This window comes from Euprymna scolopes, chromosome 37, assembly GCF_053919585.1.
Source record: "Euprymna scolopes isolate OS-2025 chromosome 37, ASM5391958v1, whole genome shotgun sequence".
Lineage (NCBI taxonomy): Eukaryota > Metazoa > Mollusca > Cephalopoda > Sepiida > Sepiolidae > Euprymna > Euprymna scolopes.
In genome coordinates this window covers 18,624,651-18,630,303 of record NC_136518.1, presented here as the reverse complement: position 1 = coordinate 18,630,303, position 5,653 = coordinate 18,624,651, and the positions used below count along the sequence as shown (strand labels likewise).

The following is a 5,653-nucleotide window of genomic DNA, read 5'->3' as shown; positions in this document are numbered from 1 at the left end:
TTTCTGATTCTCAGTCATCATCATCATCATCAGCAGCAGCAGCAGCAGCAGCATCATCACCTTATTATTATTATTATTATTATTATTATTATTATTATTATTATTATTATTATTATTATTATCATTATTATTATTATAATCTATATATTAATACGATAGCGTGTGCGTTCTTTTGTGTGTCACGCTTACATCCGGGTCGTTTGATTGTTATGCTCTTCTATTTCTTGTCATAAATAATTTTACCAAAAATTCTTCATAAATATTGGTTTCGGTTTCGAATATAGCTGATGGCACTTAAATCATCTGGGTTTTTTTAAAATAATTTTATCAAGAATTCTTCATAAGTTTTAATTTCGGTTTCCATTATGACCAAATATATATATATATATATATATATATATATATATATATATATATATATATATATATATATATATATTCAGAAGTTTTTATTTCGGTTTCGATTCAAGTTAATGCACCCAAGTCATATGGATATGTATTTATTTATTTATTTTTATTTTTTTTTGAAATCGCAACTTTATAACATATAAAATTCGATAGAACATAAACTCTATAATAATATATGCGGTATATGCAAGAATTAAAATATCCTATTTAAGCGTACTTTACGACCGGGCTTTACCGGGCGTTCGTGCTAGCTTAGATAAATACTTTTGCAGTTTTAACACAATAACATCAGAGCGTCTCCATTTATACTAAACATCTACAGAATCCCAACATCAATATATTGCATATGAATGTGTCTTCTATGGAATTTCCATAGGTCCCGCTAGTTATTATTATTATTATTATTATTATTATTATTATTATTATTATTATTATTGGCTCACAAGTATCTTTCACACAGGTCATCAAAGATCTCTCCTTGAAAACAGCCTGTGGTGTTCATTGGAACCTGAGTGACAATAAATCTCCCCCGATTCCCAGTACTCTCTACCTCTTTCGATAACATTCACAAATAAATTTGCATTATAGCAACAGCTGCTTGCCATTGATTTCTCGTTGGCACGGCTATTGGCCTTGACTGGAATTTGAGTGGCAATAAGCCTCCCCAACGCCTCAGTTATCTTCACACTCATCCAACATAGGTCTGGTAAATGCTCTCTCTTTGGTCTTTCCTTCCACCTTTACTCTACAGCAGTTTGTCTGCCCACGATTGTTGCTCATGCGTATTAGTTTCATCATTCTAGATTTTTTTTTTATTTTAATATTTCAGCTCTTTTTGTTATTATTGTCTTTTCGTTATTATTGTCTTTTCATTATTATTGTCCGTTGTGTTTTTCAGTCATTCCTTTGATTCCAATTTCTCCTATTCTTTTTTCAAAGTTTTCTGGATTGTTCCTAGTGCTCCTAATATTATAGGTATTATTTTGATTTTCTTCATCTTTCATACACCGCTCAGCTCTCTGGCTAGCTCTGTGTATTTGCTCCGTTTCTCCTTTACTTTGATATTCACCCTGTGGTCAGCTGGAATAGCAAATTCTACGATTTGACAGGACTTTTCTTTCTTGTTAATTATTACGACATCCGGTCTTTTTGCTTCGATGGGTTTATCAGTTCATGTCCCATAGGAGTTTGTGATTCTCGTTTTCAAGTACTGTTGCTAGCTTATGTTTGTACAACTTGTCTGTGCGTTCGAGGTGCAGTTGTTTGCATAATTCCCAGTGGACTGCCCTTCCCACTTAATCGTGTCTGTTTTTACATTCCTCTTGTGCCAGTTTGCTGAATTCACTTACTATATGGTGTATCGTTTCGTCTCTTTGTCCACAAAGTATTATTATTATTATTATTATTATTATTATTATTATTATTGTTATTGTTATTGTTATTGTTATTATTATTATTATTATTATTATTATTATTATTATAATAATAATAATAATAATAATAATAATAATAATAATAATAATAATAATAATAAGGGATTGTTCTCTGGTAATAACCCGTGATGTATTCTGAAATCCTATTAAAAATACACCTTCCCAAATGTGCAGCAATCTTAGACAACCGTAGCAAATCATTCTACCTTATCACAGCAGCCGTTTACGATTCATTTCTTACAGGCACCGGTTGTTACTTATATTTGGAATTTGTGCGATTTACTCCCACCCACCCCATGAAAGTTTCAGTGCATTTCGTACTTTTCCAGTGGAGGTCTGGATAGTGATTTTCCTCATTTTTTCATATCCCTGTCTTTCCATAACTGTTTTCTGTGATGGCAGCTCAGTTTGGGGTCGCCACATATGTGTGAGGGCATGTTTTATTTCGAGGGATACAGTTGCCCTATAAGATTTCTGACAGTATTAAATCCGTTGAATTCGGGTGATGTCTTTTTTTTCTGAAGGTCCGTTTTATTAGTCTGCTGCAAAAGATTTAAAAAACAATCTTGAAAATGACAAACATTATGTGTTTGTGAAAATCATTATCCATATCAATAACACCCTTTGCTCTGTATAACGTGATTCTATCTGTCAACTAGCTTATAAATGCTTCGCTTGTAAAATTCTAACGTGGTACACGTTTACACACATGTTAACGTGTAGACCCAACACGTTGTAAACATATTCGCAAGAAACATAAGTAAGAAATAACTCCGCTCATTTCTTTCTAACTCTTTCACGTAACTATTCTTTCTGACCTGTGTCCTCTCGAACGTGCCCCTCGGTTTGCACACACAGGTTTTTTTTATGCTTTCATTTTCCTGGCCGTGACGTCATCTCGCACACAGATCGGTCACTTGCTTACAGCTTCCATACGCGCGTGCGTTCTCTGTTACAAAATGCTTTACATTTTTATGTAAGATATGAATTTAAGCCATGGTAAACTTTTTCTTGCGATGTTCATCTAAATATTTGTTTAATTCTCGAAATCAGTAAGAATCGAGGGGGGATATGCCTTGAGAATAGAAAGGATGCAGCAAGATTTTGAAACCAAGCTGTGCTAGGAGATGAGATATTTGGTTAGTAGATATATCTGAGGATGAGCATTATCATGACAGAAGATCGCTCTCTTTTTGTTGACTAAACAGAGTTATTTTCTTGGCAACATGGGTGAAAGAATTTCAAATAAAATACGAATAATGCTCTCACAGTAATATAAATAAAAAGTAATAAATTAATCATAACAATATATTTAAATTTTTGTTTTTACATTTCCACCCCAAACAAGGCGCAGGACATAAGTTGCAGGGATACTATGTAGGAAGTTGAGTAGCAAGATGTTTGTTCACATTAGACTTTCTTCTGCATGTCAGTACAGTTTGGGAAGGAGGAACTCCAAGGGAATTCCAAAGTCTTGCAGTTCTGTAAAAGAAACTATCAGAGTAGAAAGCTTTCTTACATCTAGGGGTCTCTACTGTGTAGGGGTGGAATTTTGCTGCTTGTTGAGTCTGTCGGGGGTATTTATGTCGAGGAAGTACAAGGGCTTGTAGTTCGTCGGAGCATCCACTAGTAAAATACTTGTAAAACAGACAGAGGGATGCAACATTACATCGATGGGACAGAGGTTGAAGCTTAGCTGACAGTTCAGGACCTATCAGGTAGGCGTCTATCTTTTGAACCCTGTCCATGAGGGAGAGACTAGTAGCAGATGCACCAGCCCAAATGTAAAAACAACGCTACATAAATAGGTACATGATAGCCATGTAGAGGTACAGGATACTTTCAGGCTTAAGTACCTTTCTAGCATCACAGAGGGATTGGCCTCACAACTAGACGGGGTTGGGAGGGTCATACGAACCACTTTTGTATTTTTTCTTCCCCGGCCCTCGACACAAATGAATTATTGTATCATCATTATTGTTCCTATTTACAATGTCTCCCCACGTGACAGAGTTAGACACCAAGGGCATTTTTTTAATGTGGAGAAAAGGAACAAAAATAAAAATTGTCTCAGTCGTGAAGGAGTTCTCCTTCACTGACAGAGAACAAGAAATTGAAGTGCAGCATCAGAAGAACAGATGCTACACTTTGATCTTGACCCAAAGGCCAAGAAATCATTATTGATATCTGTTTTTGTTTTTACGCGTAAATAAAAAAAATGTTTTAAACAATTGGGTTCTAAGTAGGACGTCCCCAGTACGAAAGGGTGAATGCGGTATTATGGTGGAAGAAGGTACTAGCTAAGAGAAACTTCTGTTTAGTTCTGCAGTGACAAGGATGACCAACGACCCCCATTTCCCCCTTTTGGAGTTGGCCTTGTGCCTAAGTTTTTTGTTCATGTTGAACTTACATTGTAATTTTAACCTGAATAAAAGATTTAATATATCAAAGTATAGTATCTGTTCCGGCAAATGCTGCACTAAAGGACCATTGCCATTGTGGCAATGAGTTTCTGGTCCATGTAGGGGCAACCCTATAAACCACGAGACTCTCACTATCCAGCTCCTATTTCCCACCTCTCTGGAGCTGATCCCTATTCCCCTTCCCCTCCCCTTACCCTCTCCATATTAAAAATCTGCCTCATGCCTAATTTGCACTCGTGGGGAAGCATATAAACACAGCTCACCTTTTTCAGAGCAGCCTTGGCAATGCTCTGGATGTATCTATTCCAACTTATATCTCCTGTGAACATTAAGCTGAGAAGTTTGAACGAAGTACTTTCAACTCATTTATTTTTAGCCAGAGCTATTGGTGGTTTAGGTTTCTTGTAATTATTAAATGAAACAAGCTTAGCCTATGCAGCATTGACTGTTACCATCAACTCTTGACCCGATTCCACTGCAGACTGAAGGTCTTCATCTAGTTTTTAAGCCATTGCCTTTGATATGTGTTTATTCGCTTTCTCCTCGAGTCTGTTATAGAGCATGTGTCGTCAGCAAATATACCCATCTCAGAGACTATTTTATAAGGGAAATCATTTATAAATATCAGGAATAATAAGCGTCCAAAGAGCAGCCCTAAGGTATATCCGCAATTATATCATATTATGATTAGTATAAAAAGTTATATTTATATCATATTGTTTATGATTAGTATTAAAATATGCATTGATATCATATTGCTTATGATTTCTATTAAAAATATGTATTTATGTCATATTGCTTATGATTAGTATTAAAAATATGCATTTATGTCATATTGTTTATTAGTATTAAAAATATGTATTTCTATCATATTGTTTATAATTCGTATAAAACATACGCATTTATGCCATATCGCTTATGATTCGCATAAAATACGCTTTGTGTTGTATAGCTTATGATTAGTATTAAAAATATGCATTTATGTCATATTGCTTATGATTAGTATTTAAAATATGTATTTATGTCATATTGCTTATGATTAGTATTAAAAATATGTATTTATGTCCTTTTGCTTATGATTAGTATTAAAAATGTGTATTTATGTCATATTGCTTATGATTAGTATTAAAAATATGTATTTATGTCATATTGTTTATGATTAGTATTAAGAATACGCATTTATGTCATATTGTTTATGATTAGTATTAAAATATGTATTTATGTAATATTGCTTATGATTAGTATGAAAAATACGCATTTATATCATATACTTTATGATTAGTATAAAGATTATGCATTTCTGTCATATTACGTATGATTAGTATTAAAAATACGCATTTATGTCATATTGCTTATGATTAATATTAAAAATATGCATTTATGTCATAT

General features: G+C 33.8%; 1 pseudogene; it reads right to left on the bottom strand.

Moving 5' to 3' along the window:
* Positions 1–3,796: 3,796 nt before the first annotated feature.
* Positions 3,797–4,019, bottom strand: LOC145261361 (U2 spliceosomal RNA; annotated as a pseudogene).
* Between the last annotated feature and the right edge of the window lie 1,634 nt (positions 4,020–5,653).